General features: G+C 43.4%; 1 protein-coding gene across 3 annotated transcripts in view; it reads left to right on the top strand.

Moving 5' to 3' along the window:
• The first annotated feature begins 512 nt into the window (after window positions 1-512).
• slc8a2b (solute carrier family 8 member 2b) overlaps window positions 513-21,743 on the top strand; it is a 132,078-nt gene continuing 110,847 nt past the window's right edge. For all 3 annotated transcript variants that reach the window (XM_047335707.1, XM_047335709.1, XM_047335706.1), the window contains exons 1-2: window positions 513-663; window positions 3,894-4,247. The gene's annotated coding sequence lies outside the window, so the exon portion shown is untranslated. The remainder of the gene's footprint in view (window positions 664-3,893; window positions 4,248-21,743) is intronic.

Genomic DNA, 21,743 nt, shown 5'->3' with positions numbered 1-21,743 from the left:
ATGTATGGTACAGTGATATCACATGAATGTATAAATAGTTATAAGACCAAAAAGACAAAAGAAAAAACTTAACGGAAATTGAATCTCACAGACATTCATACAATGACACACCAAACAACAATGATGAAGATTTTCTCCTCTTGAAAGCTGTTCTTGGAAGCCTTGGCTATAAGGGAAAACAATTCAGAAAATTATTACTAGTGCAAAAGTTATGTACATTTTCTTCAAATAAGTCCTTTGATTTTTCAACCCCAAAAGTCACTTGTGACATTCTGCAAGGCGGTTCCTGTCTGCAGTGACACAGAGTAGTGTCAGTAGCGGTAGTAATAGGAGTAAACAGGAGGAGTGAGATGTCCTGTTTTCAGTGTAAAATCTTTGTTTTTTTTGACAAGTCGACAACAAAGCCCCTGATTGGTCAAAGATCCAAGATGGACGGCTAGAAGTCCGCTGACAACCGCAGTAGCCTTTTACGTCTTGAAAAACGGGATAAAAATGATCATAAAGTCATTCAATGTTGGATTTATCATCATGGACATGTTCTTACAAAGTCTCCGAAAAGACACTGAAGTTCCAGGCCGCGCTTCAAATCTTCTGAAAGGGTCAGGGTCGCAGGGAAGCCCCGCCTGGAACGGCACGAGTGTTAGCTTCCCGTCAAAGCAAACCGTAAGTCGCTGGCATCAACTTATCAAATGTTATGAGGACTTTTGTGACATGACGCATTTTTCTGTCGAACAGTCGACAGGCTCGGGCTCAGGGGGGACTAACTCAAGAACAGAGAGTTACAGAGAGTAGAGAGCTGCAGAGTAGAGAAATGAGCCTCTATTGGCGCGGGTTGCAGTTCCTATCTTTGACCACTAGGCCATATGATAAATCTAGTCGCAGTGGGGCGCTGAGGTCTCCTGCCCCAATATTGAGCCACGCACTAAATTGAGACGGAATCACTGAAATGACTATCTCAACTCTTTCAAAAATCAGAAAATGCAATATAATCAGTGTATGCCGTAATAATGTGTTAAAATAGTTTATAAGGAGGAACAATGATGTGGGGTGGGTGATCTTTCTTGGTGTGGCGCTGCCCCACCTTCCCATATTGAGGGGCCGAGCCTGGCGGTGAGGAACCATTTTCCTGTCGAGGGCCATTTCAATTTTTATAAGATCCTTCAAGGTCCAAACCAATTATTGCCCATGCATCCCTTTAAACTCTGTAATGTGGTGAATGGAACTGCTTCTCTCTGACGAGGCGTGATGACTTGATGATGATGATACTGATAGTTTTAGCTGAATCAACTTGCTCAAATAAAGATAGAGTAATTCCTATATTCCTATATTGTACCATATCAGTAATCTGGTCTGCAATGATTCTTCTAGACAAACTGACACTTAAATGCGACATATCATGCTCATATTTAGGTTCAACCTTTTCATTTGGGTTATTCTGCAATTGTGCTTTTACCACCGTAACTACGTACCCAGAAGCTATAGGCACATTGGCTTGCCTTTTACTAAAAATAAAACTAACATACAGTCCTGACTGTATGTTAGTTTTTTGTCTATTATGTAGTTAGTCTATTTATGTTATTTTCTTTTAAAACAGTTAAATGCTAGTTAAGATTTTTGGGGGTTTGTTTCTGAGTTGCCCTTTTTGTTGTGTATCCGAACTGTCTGACAGGTCAGAGGTTTCCCAGCCCTGCATTAACTTGTCACCTATCTGCATCTGATGCTCAAATAAGGGGAATGTAATTTAAACATGTCCTCTGCTTCTCTCCTCCTCTGCCTTGATGTGATTTAATGATAAGCATGCTATTCATGCAAAAAATCTCTCACTGCTCCCTGCACTCATTTACATAATCACCACAATGACAAGATCACCCAGTGCTCACATGCTGGGATCATAGATCATCTGCATATTTATCTGTGTGGAAGCAGGAGAGCCACTGCTGCGGGCAAACTCTGTGCTGACTCTTATGTGTATGAATTATTAAATTATGTGTGTGTGTGTTTATTTTAGAGCAAGTTGTGTGTGGACTTGGACAATCCTGCTTGGAAATCTGCGCTAATTACTTGACCCAAAAGATATAGGTCAGTGACTCTTGAGGTGTTAAGAGCGACAGAGCTTTAGTGTGTATGTGTGTGTGGAGGTAAGATTTATAGCGAGGTACAGATATGATCCTGGGGTCAACTAGCCAATCTGTTCACTCTCATGGTATTTAATGGTATTTACTAAAAGATGTAAGAAAACATTTTCCATCTCTCTGATAATTAGAGGTTTTGGTCCTATTACTGTACATGCAGCCAATAATGATGTTTATTTTGACAGGGGCAGATGGATGGAGATATGTGTAATATGTATACATATGGCCTAGCTGATTTTCATTACCTGCCTATTGCTGCGGTTTGATGACATATGTGTTGTATAGAGCACAATAAAAATAACTACAATTACATAAACACTTAGAATACACAACTATAGATTTATCATTTAACGATTCCCAAGGAAAACAATCTGATCATCCATGATCTTTTCACCGGTGTCATGGTTCCGGTTTTGTTTCCCACTTTGGGGACACATATTTTAGTAGCTATATGGGATAAAGCTGATGTCAGTCAAATACGGACAGTATCTATTGGACATTTTGGTCTTCTTCTTTCTCCGATGACACAGAATGTGACCGGTCACTGATATCACAGCTGTCAAACGGTGGGATCCCATTTCAGTATAGTACACGGTATAACAGCAGTAACAAATCTCTGCTCTATTATCTCAGATTTTTAGCTTTTTATGAATTTGCCACCCACAGAAATATAAAAAAAAAAACCCTGCAGACTATGATAAACATTTATGCAGCCCTGCAGAGTTGTGTCTGAAGCCATAAATGAAAATGATGATACAGGCGGGATGTAAAACTGAATTGCTGCAACCGAATGTGCCGTTCACCAGAGATTCGAGTAGAGGCCGTAAACCCACTATAAAGCAAAATGACTAATCGCTGATGCTAAGTAAGAACGAGGAAGGAGGGAGAGAAGCAGCAATAAAGCGAGAGTGTTGGCTGAAGTGAAGAGAGGAGGAGGTGCACAGTGTGACATCTCCACTCCATGAACTCTGGGAGGTAGATTTACAGTAGCGCAGCTCGTCTGTGTCGAGACAGACTGATTGACTGACTGTGTTGCAGTGGTTGCTTGGTCAGCAGGCCTCGGCAGTCAGAGCTGAGCCCGGAACGTCGCACGCCGGCCAAAGTAATTGGCTGTGCTCGATAGTCTGATTAATGCCTCCCTCTCTTCTCTCCCCCTCCGGGCCTCGTCTCAACCCCCCTGTTCTCCCGCTAACAGTTATTGGGTTAACTGAGGAAATGTCAAACTGTGGAGCCTGCTTATATCCAAATTCAGATATTACGAGTGTCAGGTATGATGATGTCTGATATTAGATGATGGGGAGAATACCGTGGAGGACGGGAGCCACGCTGGCTGCAGAACATCCTGTTATAACACGATTAACAGTCGTTTTCTATTCTATTTTTCCCCCAGCTCCTTTATATTACTCCCCCCCTCTCTCTTAATTCTCCTTTCTGATCTTCTCCTTTTCTGAATTTCTTTTTGCCTTATTTCCCCATTTCCCCCCCTTTTACTTTTTCGATCTTCCACATAAATTCTGCTCTAATTCCTCTTATTAATGTTTTGATTTCCTCTCGTTCATATCTCCTCTGCTGTCATCTCTCCTATGCATCGTTTCCCTCCCACTTTCTCTCTTTGTCTTAATTCCATTCCTCTCCTCTCCAACCCATCCCTCCTTCCTTCCCTCTCATTTTAGCCTGTTGTGTTGTCCATCTCTATTTTTTTTTTTTTTTTTTTTGTCTCCTCATGACTTGTGCCTCTCCACCTCTTCTCTCCTCACCCAGGCACACACATCCCCTCCACTCCCATCCCGTCCGCGCCCCCGAGGACGAACCGCGCTCCTCGGCACCCCGCCCGGCTGCGCGCTGTGTGTGTGATGAGGGACAGCGGGGAGGGGGAGTGAGGGAGTGAGGGAGAGAGAGAGGGAGAGAGAGAGAGAGAGAGAGAGAGAGAGAGAGAGAGAGAGTGTATGTACTATATGTGTGTGCAGTTCGAGCGTGTCGAGGCGATAGAGGGGAGAGAGCGGAGCAGCGCGGACAGGAGCGGCGGAGCGCAGCACCGAGGACAGTTTCCCCTCCCATCATCTGATACCATGCCCACTGCTTCGAGTGCGGACCGGCACTAGATCGGATCAGGAGGTAAGAGACACACTTCATTTACACCTGCGCTCTGTGTGTGTGCACTGTGAGCGGCCGCTTGTGCGCACTTGTTCATAGTGCGCGGCTGGTTCTGTGCGCGCGGCCATGTGGAGCTGCTCCGCGGTGCCAAGAAGCGCTCGAAGAACGACGGGGAGCGTGCGCCTGGAAGAGTTGTCGGGTGCGCGGTGTCATGACCGATGGGTGGGCGTGTGTGAGCATCGCTGCGTTCACACGCGATCCCCGTCGTCTTTGGGACGGTGTCAGACAGTCCCACACGGCGCGCTCGACGCGCTTTCTCCTCCATCCCTGAACTGAAGCATCTTCGTGTCCTGTATTCGCCTTAAGTTTGTTCTTCCTCTTTCGATTGCGTGAGTGAAATGCTTAGGATGCTGCGGGGATGCAGACACACACACGCACACGCGCATTACGCCTCCTGGCCGGAGCTCTCATCCAAAGTGCCTCCCAGTCTGACGAGCGTTACTACCCCGCGTGGCCCCAGAGGGAGTCGGCTGCAGCCTGGCAGTGCTGCCGTCGACAACACCGACACACCAACTGTCCCGTCTGTTCCGCAGGCTCCTTTTGTAACGAGCAGACAAACAAGTTCAAATGTTAAAAAGGCGAGGACCCCGCGCGTCCCTCCTAATTGTTGCGCTGCTGTTTTCCATCGGTGAGGCAACGCGAGGTCGTCGTAGTGCTTCTGGGATACTGCGCCTCTCTGGCGGCGGAGACCACTGTCGAGTCGGCGGGAAGGGACGCGTCGCTTCCTGTTAAACTGTCAAAGTAAAACCCACAGTGTTGGTCGAACTCGTCTGTCGAACTCGTCTGTGTCATTTTTGGTGTGTGTTTGCGTGTGATTATATACAATGTGGACCGCATACCGATTTTTTTGGGGTGAATTCTGTTTTGACACCATTCATTACAGCCAAATTTACACACTTTACGCTTTTATGTTGAAAATCTTCCGGGGTTTCCCCCCATGTCTTGTTCTGTCAAACTTGACGCAGCATGCAGAGCGATGCGTCCCAGTCGAGCAGGGCTTCTGTGCTGTTCCGGTCCGGTGGCTGGTGTGACTCCCAGTTCACGATGGTGAGGTGTGGTAGCCTATCCATCATTTATGTTGCGTTGCTCTGCTCCCAGGACGATGGATACAGTTTGACTCTCGATGGAAAGAAATGTGTACTTGGACATAATTGTGTACAACACATGGAGGAAATTGATTCCAATGTAGTCTGTGGTCACTTTGCTTTGATTTACATGCATGCACGGACCACATGAAGATTGCTCCACCTCATATTATGCGGGAGTGATTTCTGAAATAGTAGGTCAGTATTGTAACAAGGACATACACACAGTACTTTAATTTGACTGTGTGATATCTCAGATATTGTCAAACATATGTTTTGAGCTCTCTATGGGGCAGGACTGCAGGGCACAGAGAAGGACGCACCGCACTTGATTATAAATGTAAACTATAGTTTGAGCACTCAGTCTTAAAGGCTGCAGCATGCAGGCTGTGGTGACAGAAGGGAGTCCGGATCGTCCTCCCGTGCATTGGAGCTGCAGCAGGGCTTCCCTGGGCTTTTCCTCCCTCTCTCTCTCTCCCTCTCTGCAGTTTTTTCTGGGACTTCCCTTGTGTTCCCTGCACCAGGCGTTAGCCCGGCCCTCCCTCCATCAATCTGTACGTCTAACGCTATTACAACCCCCTCCTTCTCTCTCCGTATACCTCCATGCATCTCTGAGGGGGAAAGGCTGTACGCAGCTGCAGAACCACGAAACCACCACAATCCTGCATGTTTAGAAACATTACAGGGATGTAATGGAAGTAAATGTCATAAAGCTCAACAGCAGACACATCATTTTCCACCTGAGGAAATATTTGAGGAGCAATTGAAATCATGGGGTTGTGTTCCATTGTACTGCAGTTTGTTTTTGCTTTTGGATACATGATATTTGCTTTAGCCTCCCTCTGCACAACTCCACCAACATGCTCAGCTTCACCTCAGCAGCATCCAAATGCTGCTTTACCTTTTTTTTTTTATCTTGGCTAATGGATTATTCATTAACGCTCCTTCTTCCTCTCTATGCCTCTCCTCTCCCTTCACTCCATTATCTCCGGGCTTTCTCTCTCTTTCACTCTTGCATCCTCTCATCTTCTCTTCCCCCCTCCTCATCCCTGCTCCCTTGGCATCTCCTCCTATCCTCACGTCCTCTATATTTTTTCTTTGAACCGCCACGCATTATTACATTTCACAACATGCATTTAGCCAGAGTCTCTTATCCAGAGCCACTTACGCACAGAGAGACATACGTGTAAGTTCCCCTGTTTTCTGCATTTTTGAAAAACCCTTTTTATTTAGTGTGTAGTGTGTACGGCTGCTCTTTCATCACCGCCCCTACCCACACTCATGCATTTACAAATCACACTTGGGAAAAGAGCTTCAGCACAACTGCAGCCCTGCACTGAGCAGCTGCGATGGAGCAGAGGGCTGTTACGTAGCACTATCCTGTTCTACTCTACTGTTAATCTTATAATCTGCGGCATTTTGATGGAATAAAAGATGTCGTCCACGCGAGGAAACCTCCCCTCCACGCCAGTTGTTCTGAAGTGTTGTCTTGTGTGTTTGTAAAAAATTCAGAAGAAGGAAATGTCAGTGAAGTTAGCAAGAGCAGAATATATGTCTGGACCATGTCTGGTCAATGTGGGATATGGAAAGGCTGAAAAAACAAAAGCCTTCAAGCGTAAGAAGTTTAAGCCTCAAAAAGTTGCCAAATGTCGCCAGATGACTCAATGCGGCAAATTAGCAGAAGCATGATATCATTGCATCATATTTGCATTCTGCCTAGTGTTAGCTGCTCTCAGCTCTTTGGCTGCACCAACATTACTACACTTTTGTTTTAAAACACATCACTCCTGCTACGTTAACGCCTGCCGTCTCCACTCTGGAGTGTCAGAGCATCGAAAACGGAGAGGTTTGGAGATGTAGATCGCCCCGTTTTAAGTTTCACAAAACTCTGGGGCAACGTTGTAGTGTGGATGAGCAAAGACAGAGATATTTGGTAAACAATGAAGCAGTCGCCCGCATTCGCCTCCTGATTGGTTCTCATCAGTCACGCCACGTCAAAACGTTGTCAACACCGTCAGTACTATTTGGACCTCGTCGTGCTCTTGCTTACTTACTAAATTGTTGTTCAGTGCTCGTAGTGTCTTCTGTAACTAAGTAACCAACTGCAGAGTAGACAGTCTGCTTCCTGTTGTCACTGGTATGCACATGCTCAGTGTACAAGACTGGTCACGCGATACATGTTTTCAGGTGCGTTAGTACAGACGGGGATTTATACTGACTGTTAAAAGCCAGCTAAAACACACGTGTATACAGAGATTGTTTGTACGGATGTAGCCTTAATCCGTTTGCTTCTCTGCTGCTCTCCGTGCTCACATGAATACAGCCAAATTCACCATGAAGCTGTTTTTCTGTTTCTGTCGTCAGACAATGGAACACGTATGAAGTGGTGACAGAAACGTGACCCATTGAGACAAAACGTTACCCAGCAGTCACTTCCAAACTAGTCAGTTGAATGAGAGGCATAGGCAAGTGTGTTGCTATATTTATTGCTATAGGTTCTTTTTTGAAGTCACTAAAGGGATCTGAAAAGTATTGTAAGCGGGCGCCCTGGCCCCGTAACAGAAACTCTTGAGTCAGTCACGTGGAATTTCGGCGGACAGATGGTGTAGCTTAGTCAGTCAGACCTCGATGTGCTGCCGTCTCCAGCAAAAAAAGAGTGACACATTCAGGACCTCCATTATCGTTAAATTCGTCATCGCTTTTTCACCGACAAATTTATTTTTAGGAGCTTAGAGAGCTTAGAAACACTTGCCAAGAATGTGCGGCACCAAAGGAAGGGACCAAATAGAATGTGCTGCTCATACACCAGCAGCGGCTGCGGAGGCATCCAGATGTGTCGCTGTAGTTGAGCTGAGCCTGCATCATTCTAGTACAGTGTGCACGAAGACAGGGAGACGTGCCAATATAACCCCATTGAAATAAGTGCAGGTGATGCAGTAAAAAATATTCAACTCAGTCCTTTGTTGCAACATCAAGAAATCCGACAGCCTACCTTATACAAGTACCTTTCCTAACCTTATGCAAGTTGTTAGATACCTGATATACATCTCACTGAAAAAGCACCTACAGCGTTTTTGTGTTTAGTCCTGAAGGCGTGTGAGAAATCGATTGAAACCTGAATCTGCACCAAAGATCCAGACATAAAGACCACACAACGAGCAACAAACCAAAGAGGGACAAAAAAACATTTATCTCCTTTACCAAATTAACCTTCACTCTCTGCCTTGTTTCATCTCAACACCTCATTATCCATTTCTTCCCTGACTCTGAACTCCTCCTCGTTCCCTCCTCTGTTTCCTCTGTCTGATTGCTCTCAGGGGACACATACAGGGCTGTTTCCATACCTCCAGCCTCTCATCCACTGGCTCTTCTCACTGTTTTTTAATTACACAAATGATCTGGCTGATTGGTGCAGGGTAAAATAGCAATGCGTCTGGGTGGGAGGTGGTGTGCAGGCTTGACAGACACAGACGCAGGGATTGATTTTTCTCGGGCGCGACAGAATGGCCTGGGGGACGGTTAACAATTTGCTGAAAAGAAGTCTGTAGGTCTGTCACCCCGGTGATTTAACTATAAATTTGAAAATGTGGGAGTACTGTAGTGTGATGCATCGCTCCCTCAAGTTTTGCTGGAATTGGATCTGTGTTATTGCCAGATATTGGCGAGTGGCAGAGAAGCACACAAACGAGCAAATGAATGAGCGAACGGGCTGATCTCTTCCAATCCCTTACACCTCCAGTTTCGTCACGGGCGACTAGAAAAACAGGGGGATTAACTTTAGGATGGACAGGTAAACAGACAGACAGACACTCTTGAGCACAGAGGAGCGTAAGATCCAGCAGAGGGACTTTACGACAGGAAGATGGGCAGAAAACAAATGCTAGAGATCAGATGAACGGAGACTACAGAGGGGATTATATGAAGGATCGTGAGAACAGAAGGATGGTGGGAAGGAAAACAGACAGACAGATCCTGTGGTTTATTAGAAAATAGCATAAGAAAATCAAGCTCCTCATATTCAGCGGTTCCTGTTGACACACGGTTTCAATATGACATGAAGAATTAGCACACATCAAGTCACAAGTCTACATAAGCAAACTGAATTTAAGATGCAACTCTAAGTGTGTTGTCACAACAACGATACCCAAACCTTGTTTTCATTAATTGTCCTTTTTAAAAAATGTAATTTGACTAAATGGAAAACCAGTAATTGTGGATAGTCACCCTGGGTTTGAGCTTCATCAAGTGCCAGACTTATAGTTAATGTATGTTTCCTAATATCATGCTTGAATATAAGTCAGGATTTAATGTCTTCCAGCATCAGTAAATTGCGTAATACTACTTGCAAGTCCTTTCAATGCAATTAGAATTAAACATTCAAGCTGTGTGTGCACGCCAGAGTGTTGCTTATCCATTTTTCTCTCCACTCAAGTCCTTCTTGTTGTGATTTAAGAAGCTTCACATTGTCACGTTATGAAAACAGTGAGAGGTGTCGCTTGCTGCGATGAACATACATCTTTTGTGCATGCGCGTTACTTGTGCGTGATGTTTCATTGAGCTTGCATTTGCCTCTGCAGCTCTATAGCCCCAGCAATTAGCTGGTCACAGCCACAGCTTCAACCATACAGCAGAGCCCCATGTGGTCACTATGACTGCATCCTGCTGTCAGAAGCTCAGCCGTCTGAAAGCTGTGATGAGCAACAAATGCATAATGTCAAGTGTCACACTATGTCTTCTTTCTATAATATCTGCAGTGCATCACCTGGCTAACTAGACAAGAATTCTAAATGTATTATTACCAATGAATGTATATAAATCCAACATGACGGCTCCCTAAAGTGATGCCGAAGCTACTGGATCTCCCCCTGGTGGCTGGCCGCAGTATAGGTCATAATCCCCGCCTCCTCCATGTTAGCAAAAGGGGATTGAATTGGCCAAACTTAAAAGTCAAAGTAAACCCCACATGAATTTTCCCCCGAAGATGTGTTTCTGACATTGTAGGTAGATCTTATCACACTGATATAGGTTCAAGTGTTCGTGTTTCTGATAAATTTGGAGGCGTGATGTCATGACAGCTGAGACTGATTCGCCATTGGCTGAGCGGGTGTATCTGTGGCTCCCCTCCAGCAATTCCCATCCTGCGCAAGATGGCAGCCCACCGTATCTGAGATATTTTGGCTTCAGAGCAAGTATAGATGTAGAGATGCGTCGGCCATTTTTATATACAGTCATTGACTGTTTCTAACACACACACACACACACACACACACACACACACACACACACACACACACACACACACACACACACACTGCTTCACAATAAAAGCCACCCCATGATTCACCAGCTGAACACTTTCAATGTTCAGCCGCAGCAGGAGATGTTTGGTTTGCATCAGGAGCAACTTGATTCGGTTCTGATATGGCTTCACAAAGAGAAATCAGTAAATGGTAAAGAAAGGGTTTCATTGCTGTGGTCTGAATTGATGAGAGCTGTAAAACTTCAATCCAAGCCCAAAGTGTGTAGCTCTGCTCCCGCACCACCAGCGCTCTGCTAATCTGGAGTGATACTAAAACTGAGGAGCAACTTGTGAGACTGTGCACTTTTTTTTTTTCAAGCAGATTTTTTTACATTCAAGAGAGGAATGAAATCAAAGTCACGGGAAATAAAGGGACTGATTGCGCAAACATCTCACAGATCTGAGACTGCGACCTATTCTCCAGGCAGACAGGCGAAGTGCTGCATCTTTCTATCATCGATAAACTGACTACAATGTGTGTGTGTGTGTGTGTGTGTGTGTGTGTGTGTGTGCACGTGCACGTGCACGCACGCGCGCGTGTGTTGGGAAGAGAATAACTGCTGCAGTGGCCTCCTGCTGAGAAGCAGCTCCTCAGTTCTCTACTGCTATGAACTCTCATTATCAGATGTGTCTGAAGTATGTATGTGATATAGAGGCAGTGAAACACGCATGCACGCACGTGCACACACACACACACACACACACACACACACACACACACACACACACACACACACACAACGACGGTCATTTCATTGGAAAAATGGGTTTTACGTGCTACAGTCTTGTGAACTCTCAGCAGTAATGCATTATGGGTGGAACTGAGCTGCACTGCGAGTGTCAGGTCCCTCCATGAATTCCACTTCAGTGCTGCCGTCTTACATAATCAGAGGAACTGTGGCACATTTCTGTTGACATTTGATTCTTCTCACTTCTTCTGCTGGCACTCTCACCATTACACTTAACCTCATCTGTCCTCTCTCTCCCTCTGACTGCTCCTCTCTTCTCTCCCGTCTTGTTCCTTTTTAATTTGCATTGAATTAATCTGTCACCTCCTCGCTCGACCCTCCGACTTTCCACTTATACATGTGTAACATTGGCAGCCCGAGTCTCTATAGTGTAAATGCGGATTATAGAGTCATTGAGATGCAGTTTTCACCGTGAGCCTGTCGGGCTCACACTGAACCAGTTTTGACTCTGTGTCTGTGTCAATCACACGCAAGGACTTCATGGAGATTCATTTTTTGTGTGATGTCATTGGGATGAGTTATGTGTCCACACGTCTAATTAAATCGGGGATGTCTTTGCTTTAAAGTGCAGGATTATTAAGTGTTGTTCCAAAAAATCAATCAAATCCCACACCAAATCCCTTTCACTTCTCTCCACTTCAGATAAACTAAATTTGGTGCAAAAAGGCTGTCAAAAAGGTCCGTCTGTGATTTTCTCCTTGTTTCCTTTGCCCTTGTCTGAGTGTTTCTGCATCAGTCTCCCTGCTTTATGTGCTTAAGGGCTCATGTATTATTAGCATGTGCATGTGCGTGTGTGTGTGTGTGTGTGTGTGTGTGTGAGTACAGTATGTTCTGTCACTGCACAGTACTTGCCTGTTAAAAGCTCAGAGGCCAGGCATCCAGACTCCAGAGGGAGTAAAATTGCTGACATAAATATGCCATATATATATCTTATCTAGCCGACTTGACTACTGTAACAGTGGCTTTATTTTCTGGTCTTCCTAAAAAATTGCTGCATCTGACCAAGTGGATCATATCAGTCCAGTTCTGACAGCACACTGGCTTCCTGTCTCTCAGAGAATTGGTTTCAAAATACTGCACAAAATACTTCTTTGCGTCACTGTTTCAGTTTAGTTTCCCTTGGTCATCCCCATGCGTCATGTTTTATCTTGAGTTTGTTATTTCCTGCTTTATTATGAAGTCACTTCCGTGGTGTCCCGTCACTTCCTTTCCACCCGTGTCCTGTTGTTTTCGGTCACTTCACGCCCCCCCCCCCCCCCCGTGATTGTCTGCACCTGTGCCTAATGTGTTTCACCTGTGTCCAATCAGCCCCGCCCACCTCGTGTATAAAGTGACTGTCCTCGTCTTTGTCAGCTCGCTCAGTTCAGTCGTGGCTCCTGTTCCCGCTCAACCTCGCGGTCTGCTCAGTGTTGCTCCCTGTGTGGATCTCCCTGATGTTGCAGTTGTGTACTTTTCCCAGTCATGGGTAAGCTGGTGTTTGTTTGGTTTGCCTATTTGTCTTAAATGCATTCTTTAGTTTCCTGAACCTCACCGCTACTGTCCCTTTATTTGCCATCAAAAACTCATTTGTCATCCTCTTCTGTCTTCACTCCGTCCTCTCCCACTTGACTTGTATCCTTCCTACCTACTTCCTTCATCTCCTTTCTTCCCCTCGTACAGTTTTCTCCTTTTCTTACCTCACCACCCCCCCTCCTATTCCACCCTTGCATCATTCACCATCTCGCACTATTCATTCATCAGCTGTCATCCATTTTTCAGATTTGCCCCCTTTCTTTCCTTCGTCTCTCCTCTTCCCATCATCATCATCATCATCATCATCATTTATTTCCTTGTCTTTGCCTGTTTCAAAAATCATTTTCACCTCTTTACCCCCCATTTCTTCAAATTTGCATCATTCTTTTCACCCTCCTCATCCCTTATTTTGTTATTCATAACCTCTCTCCACTCATCCTCTGGCCTCAACTCCCTAATTCTTCTTCTCTGCACACTCTACCACCTTCTTTGCTCTCCGCCCTTCATCTGGTGTCCTTCTAACTGCTCTTTCCTTTTACATCATTTCAGTCACGCTCCCTTTTGAACTCTGTCCCCTCACTCGACTACTCTACCAATTCACATCTGTTAGCCGAGGGTGTAAATCCGAGGTGTTGGTGCCGTGTGGAGGAACCTGTAGAACGCTCACGTAGGTTGGATTAGCTCAAAGTGGACTGTGGGTTCGGAGAGCGCTGGTTTTTGCCTCTCAGAGATGTCGTGGTGTTAATTGAACGGCACACCAGAGAAGAAAGATGCCCACTCACTGATCGTATCGTTTATGACCCTTCTGTTTCCTCTTTATCTTGATAGAAGATCGTGAGATGGAATATATGTATGTATAGAAAACTTTCTTAGTACAGAACTTTATTCCATCTGTTTAATAACTGTGGATATTTCACTTGAATGAAGAAATCTGAAATGCAATATTTAAATATTAGGAAATTAAAAAGCAACTACAGCAGTGTTATTATACTGTACGTAGTCATAGTTGTGCTTTGAACTCAATTCTGATGTCAACATGCTATATCAGATATGATTACTGTCCCAAACGGCTTACTTCTCTTACTTGCTATTTTGAATGCATAAGTGCACTCACAATGATAATTTGTGAGTGACAAGTATGGCACCATGCAGTGATACCAGGATCGTGAACGATAGACTCCTGGACACTTCTCTCCCATAACATCAAATTTGTGAACGGTGATTTCCATTTCCATTACATGACATAAGAAGCTAGTGAGCAAAGCTTTTGTGGTGGGTGACCCAGTCACGCGTTGCGATTGTCATTTCTAGTGAGCGCACAATGGCAGTGTTTGATTTGAGACAACACTGCTTTGTTTAAATTCATGATACACGAGTGAGTCTAATGTGTGCACACTGTTCCACATGTATCTGACTTGGGACGAAGGAAAAATGTCTTCGTTCAACATCTTGGCATGTGAGCACGCTCGTATTCGATGATTAGCAGTACACACATCTGCTGAAGCTGATAGGAATGTAATGTCTTTTTTCAAGTATTTAGTCAAAAACCAGAGGATTTGAGAAATTAGATTTTTGATGTAGCCAGAGGAAACATTAGGGGATTTACATAGTTGTTGCATGTGCATAGATCATGTGTACCACATTTCATGGTCACTCATCTAATAGATGTCAAGATATGTAACCAGTCTGTAGGATTCATTGTCTGGGAAGCATCTGATAGTTGAGATCATAGAGATGGCAGACGTGACAGCTCACAAATGTGAAGCCAAAACATCTGCATCGCCCCCCCTAATGGTTGGCTGCAGTATAGGTCATAAACCCTGCCTCTTCATGTCAGTGGATGAGACATGGAGCAAACAAAAAAGTCAAAGTACACAATGAATAGATTTTTGTCCCCACAGAAGATGGTTTTCTGGCATTTGTTCTGATCACACCGATGTGTGTTCATGTTTCTGATAAATTTGGTTTTAATTAGTTATTTGCTATATGTGAATGTCATGATTGACAGCTGAGAGTGAGTGATTGATCTGAATGTTTTTTTTATCGGCGCAACCTCGTTACCACGGCTCCTCTCCACAATCACAAGGGGGCAGTGCTCGTATCCAGGATATTTTGCTTTGCTACAAGACTGTCGATGCTTGAAATGATAGATTTAAGAAAAATATTTGATTCGGAGTATGAAAAAAAAAAATCAGTCTCCACGAGTGTTTTATGCTCCTGTTTACTCCTTGTGACTGACAGATTCAGTATCTGCCTCGTCATCCTTCACTCCGTCTCCTCTGTCTTTCATTCTTTGCCTCTCTACCTTCAAAAGTCATCCACCCTATGGCCACAGTATGCTCTTACTCCCCCTCCTCCCACCTCCACTCTACAGCTGTGTGTGTGATTGATCGACAGCAAATGTGTCCTCTCATGCTTTTCCTCTTTCCTCTCAAGAGAAGGAGAGAGTTATTAGTGGTTAGTGATGTCAGCATCAGCCCGACGTTACGTTATAAACAAGACTGATGTTCATTCTGCAGCTGTTAACATGTGCAGGTCTCAACATGGTTTTAGAGGAAGCCTGGGCTTGTTGCACTGGCTTGTGTTTGCACATCTGCAGTTCAGCTCCACTGCTTCAGGCAAGCAAATCTGAAGTCAAGCCTACATTTTTTTGTTCATGCCCAGTGTGACTGTGTAAGAAAATAATTGTATTTGTTTATTTATTTGACAGGGACAAGGAAAATTCATGAACATGCTTAATTACCATATTTAATGTACAGTTCATCTTAGCAGTATGTTAAAGGAATATTCCTTTCTTCATGTCCTTTGTAACCATTTTAGGGATTTGTTTGTTCAATTTGAAAGATGCCATGTTTGTGGTGCTGTTGAATAATATATTTATACAGTACACTTCATATCAGACCGATTCATATCAATAAACGTAGCCCAAATAACAAACACTTGAAAAAAATGCACCACACACTGCAGCCTGTTGAGTAAACACGTCTGTCAACACAAATTCAACAGTATTACCATAACCTGAGTGTGTGATGCTATCACTACCTCTTGGCTCTAAAGAATATTTAATAATTAATGTGAAAATTGGGGCCAAGCAACCCCCCCAAAATGGAAAAAGTCACGGTAATGGCTAATAGAAGGCAAACATGAATTGCAGGTGTACGATGGGACACAAACTCAAACCAGCCTGACCTTTACACTCAGTACTTTCACCTTCTCTTTTCAATGGATGAACCACTTCCTGCATTGGCACTGAATATTGGCCTTGGACGTCATGGATTTATCCAAATTGGACGTAATTCCTGGAAGGGACATTCTGCTATGGGCACTGTGGAAATGCAACACACATTACCACTAAATGCAGAGCTTAATTTCTACCAGGTTTAACATTTTACCTCTGGGATATTCACACGTCTTTTTGTGGCACCAGGGCTGTCACACTGCCAAACCAAATTGTTTGTTTAATACTGCTGAAGTGCATCACTACCAGGCTTTTGATGGCAGTAGAAGTGTAGTATTTACCACTGGAGATGCACTAAAACCAAGAGCAAAATCACAAATGAGATATAATGAATATTTAAAATACAACTTTTTAAGAAAGTGCAGCATTGGGCTAGCCAATGAGTAAGCAATGGACGAGCAGCAGGTGGGTGCTCTGAGGTGCACAGATCAGTGCAAGGGCATGTTGACAAGCTTGACAAGGTCATGTGAGGACACAAGTCTGAAACACGTAGCTCTCAGCACACAGATGGAGGGTGCCATGGATACGTGGCAGGGTTCTGCACAAATTCAAGGTGTTTTGTCAGGGCAAACTTATGTCTTCAGAGTGCATGTCGGGAAACAATGTTTTCTTTGACAGGATATAACTGCAGGGACAAAGACATGTCTTATATTGTACAAAAGAAAGACACATTTTGACTATATGAGTGATGCTGACCTGTATTGTTTATTTTGATAATACTTTCATTTACATATGCATACTGTACATGCATTTGGAAACACATAAAGGCACCCCACCAGTCCACCCACATACAGTCATTGGTCCAGGAACAGAACTGTGCCACCGGCTGTCCTCCTATTGGCTGTTGTCCTGGTGTGTGCATGTGTGTGTTGTGTGAGTATGGTGATATGGTGGTCTCTTTTACTTTCATTCTCTCTGTCAGCCTCGCCCACTCTCTTTCTCACGTCGACATCCTGAGACTGGAGCTCAGCCTCTCATCCCGAGCGATTGAATGAACATGGCAGCAGATTAACCATGGTGTGTCATTGCTGTTACACAAAATGCACAACAAGACCAACAACAAGACCCACAACAAGAGAAAACAGACCTTGATACTGTGTAGTAGATAGATCATGATGATTCTCTTCCTTCTTGTGAATGTGGATGCACCCTGATCATTTCTCTTTTTTGTGATAATGTTGTTATTGTGTGATGTGTTATTTGTAACAATCTCTCAGGATCTTTGTAATGATATTTGTGAACATTTCGCTTCGTAGCTACAAACAAGGCGAGCCAAGAAGTGGTAAACAACTTATAACCCCTGAATTATGCCTATAGGGAAATATCAGTCCTGCCATATGTACAGCACCAGCCAGCTGCATGAATCAAATGGTTAGTTTTAGGTATTAGATTGCATAAGATTTGTTTTCAATTTCTTACAAAATGGCCCTCCCTTCACAGATACAAGGCCGGCTGTTTGTAGATATAATTTTCTGAACTTGATTGTTTTTAAGCAGAAAACTGCAGTAATTGGCAAGAATTATTATTATTATTATTCTAAAACAATTTTGTGGAAAAATAGCTGGGAATTGAAGCTGTGACCATTCCAGCTCTTCAATATACAAATATAGTCTTTTCTCTTGTGCCTTCCACTCAGCTTTATTCAGTGTACTGACTGAGGTCAGTTTCAGCCACTCTGCCATCAAATCCTCTCCCCTTTTTGTCTGAATTGGAACAGGACACGCACGCATGCACACACGTCTTCACCTTGAAATGTAAGGCTTTACGTTATATAAACTTGCTTTCTGTCTCCATAAATGAGAAGTCCCCATAATGAGACTGTTCAAACAGATTTAGGTCCCAACAACATTGATAACCTAGACCACAAACACACAAACGTATTTGGCTTTGATTGCTTTTTAAACTCATCCCTCCTACACACACCTTCACACTGACTCTTCACACACTATGACCACATTGAATCCTATCACTGACCTCCTAACCAGTAATGGTCTCAGTGGTGTTTGTGCGTGTGAGATTGTGTGTATACATTGTGATGGCAGGATCTTGGCATGCCACAGTCTGATGCTTCCTTCAATCATCATTTAGTTTTAATTAAATTGAAAAATCCCAATATTGGCTCCTGCAGGATGCTGCAAATTGACGTTTCAGTCTCTCTTTAACGAGGTCGTGTGATGCTGAGAACAATCCTTGCTCCTAAACAAACTGGAGCCCAGAGAAAATCTATTTAAAAAACAAAAAACCTCTAATAATAAAACCATGGTGTTACATGATTCAGTCTCAATATGCAGTTATGATATGCATTTCCACTGCAGCCTCACAGTCGGGGGGGGGAACTGCAATGATGCTCCTTCACAGAGTAAATGTAATGATTTGTTACCCAACAACAACAATAATGTGAGGCAGAGATACACGTTAAAAAGCATTTAAATTAAAAAATATTACATACAAACATTTTACGTCGCAATTTCTAAAAGCATTTTTTGTAATGTATCATAATTTTATTAAAAACAATAGAATAACTAATATCAATATCAAGATACCCTAGTGTTATACCACTATGGTGTCCTGGCATAATTCAAAAGATATTCAGTAATCAAGCATGAAGATGTTAACCCCTTATTTTGTCCTCTGTTGTACTGTAGGTAGGTACGATAAGTATTTTATTGATATGCTCTGTACACTGTAATCTAAAGCCTCACTGAAAGGTCTTCATTTCTGTCATTATAATGCCGGTCAATAAGTCCCACAGGCTTTTAGCATCTGATTTGCTTGCTGCGCTGTCTGTCTCAGCTCTGCCATGTGTTCCTAAGAAGCTTACAAACCATTTTCTGCTAGAAAACTCTGGGCTCAATGTGAATAGTTCCCACTAAACAATCTAAAATCCTTTGTGTGTGGTGGTTTTATAATGTGAAAGCTGTTTCATGTCTGCTGTGTGGATACAGTAGACTGGAGTGTTGTAAGCTCTCTCTCTCTCTCTCTCTCTCTCTGTGTCCAGCCATATGGTCATCAGTGCAGCTCTTTCTAATCAAGGAGATAAGTGTGTTATGTAAGATGTAAAGAGTATACGCTCATGTGACCTTTGACCTCTGCAATTTTATAACAGAAACACATCACATCCTCAGGCTTTTCAGCTCGTTAACTGTGATCTATATTGTCGTTTGTTGTGTTCACTGAAACTTTGATTTGATCAGGGGAAAACAGACCCGTGTATGTTATACGCGTCTCTTTGTGGTAGTGAAGAGTGGGTGAATCCCGTTGCCTCTGGTCTGAAAATGACTCCACCATGCCTGTGCCACTGCAGCATTTAATGGTCACTGTTAACAGTTTTTAATCAGATTAATATAAAATACTGCGGATGCTGAGCAGCAAATGTTAAGAAACATCATAGGGTTGATGTGGATGCATCTTGCAGAAGCCTCTGGCTCTCGTTACGCAACTTAACTCACTGTTGGTACCAGTCGGATGTGGCTTCTACTCATTCCTGTAACATCACGATGGCCACACATCGAATCAAAATCAATACAGCAGGGACAGATGTCTTTAATTTTTTTATTTCATACTTGTCAAAACCTGGCTTCTACATTACTCACAAAGCAACTCAGGCGTGCTATGTTGGTAGCTGCTAATGTATCCCCAAGTCACTGTATGACGAGGAGCAGCTCCAGAGTTCTGGCAAACTCACTTCTTTCTAATTCCTCATCGCCACGTCTTCAGATCCAACCCAGGCTGCCCGAGGTGACATCACCTTAGTATGTTTATCTGACTTCACTCAGCTTTTCTCAGAAATGCACCTATAAACAGAGAGTATTCCAGTTCCACTTTTTAATTTTTTCAATTCGATCAGAAACGCACCCGATTCAACCAGCCCGGACTAGCAATCCTGTTTTCGTTTTATGTTGAAACTAGAGGTAAAACATATTACAAACATTATGGAGTTTTTGACCTAGTGGTTTCAAAAAGCAAAGCTGTACAAACAACAACAGTTTGCTCTGGTTCTTTTAGGTAGAAAATTCTCATCAATGTGTCCATAAGGCTGCGAGAAAATGCACAATGTGTTTTATTGAACGTGAACAAATGCTGAAAACTTCCACAGTTTTACTGCACACGTTTTACTTCTGCCGTATCATTTCAGTTCAACTCAAGTCTGCTCTAGAAAATTAATCTGAGTGTGACCTAAGGGGGGAAAAAATACTTTTGTACCACAGTGATTCTTTATTCAAATTGGGAGAACAAATTTGGCATTGTGTGCTGTAAATAATTAATGGGGAATTTTCCTTGAATCCTGAATGAGCTGGCAGATTTGTTCCGTAAGAGAATGAGCCTGCTGGCTGATGTCACTGACTCTTTAATTTATCTGTTTTTCTGTGTGTCCCTGCAGCGTCGGACTACATAAAAAGAATTAAATCAAAAATAAAGAAAAGACAGCGGGGTTAAGGTCAGGTTCAGGGTCAGTCGTTGTGACCAGAGGATAATATCAGCATCTCTGGCTACTGCTGTTATCAATTAGCATGGTGACTCATCACCATGGTCATACACACACACAGACGCACACAAATACACACAAAATTACGGCAATTTAGAATTTCTTGATGGTCTCTTCCCAATCCTCCAGACAAGGAAACGAGGTTAATCTGATTCTTATTAATGATGAAAAGGAAAAACAAACAACAACACAAACCAGACGACACCCACACGTGCACATGAAATGCTCCTCTCTCCTTCGCTGAGCACACCGGCGCTGCAGGGTGCTCCCCCTGCGTGTCAGCATGAGCGAGTGTTCCGTTCTGCTGGTAGTATTGTGTTCGGGGTCTTCCTCTGTTATCTGGCCGCCTGCCTGCACCAGCGTCGGGCTGCTCATCCTGATAACACTCTGTTATTCAGCCACAGCGTGATGTAGTGACCTCTTTTTGCAGCACATTCATTTCTGCCGCAGACTCCGTTTTCAATGAACTCTTTAATCACTCTGTTGGAACCCAGCTCAGTGTTGGACAGGAAGTGAATAGTGGGTGATGTCATTAAGCGTTTATTAGTTTATGACTCTGGGAAAGTGGGGAAAGACAGTCAATTTCCCCCAAAAACTACTTCATCTTTCAAAAATTGTTTTAACAAGATCACACACATTTGGGGCTGTTCTATAAAGTATCCTTTTGATAGCCTCCCCTTAAACTGTTGCAGACTCCCTGGAGAGGCCCACCTCCCACTATCGAAACATCTGGACTTGACTATTAGGCAAGAAAATAAACTGATAATGAAAAAAAATAGTTAGTTGTAACTCTGCTCTGATCCCTCTGTTTGCTGCTCAGTGCTCGCTGTTCAGTCTCATTGGGTGTTACCCAATGTGTCACAGGCCAAGGTCACTACCAACCATCCTGCTAGTTTGTACCAGTTGTCACCTGTGGTAAAGGAACATAAAAAAATCCCAGAGCTGGCCATAAAGCATTTTCACTATAAATTATATTATTATAAATGTGAATTCTCTAGAACTAGAGCAGGACAGAATACTGTAAGTAGTGTTTTATTTATTTTAGTCCCTAAATAAATAAAAGTCCCAGCCCCTTTAAAAGGAAACAA

Source organism: Scophthalmus maximus, chromosome 11, assembly GCF_022379125.1.
Source record: "Scophthalmus maximus strain ysfricsl-2021 chromosome 11, ASM2237912v1, whole genome shotgun sequence".
Taxonomy (NCBI): domain Eukaryota; kingdom Metazoa; phylum Chordata; class Actinopteri; order Pleuronectiformes; family Scophthalmidae; genus Scophthalmus; species Scophthalmus maximus.
Note: the sequence above shows the minus strand (reverse complement) of the source record. Positions and strands in the feature narration are given on the sequence as shown.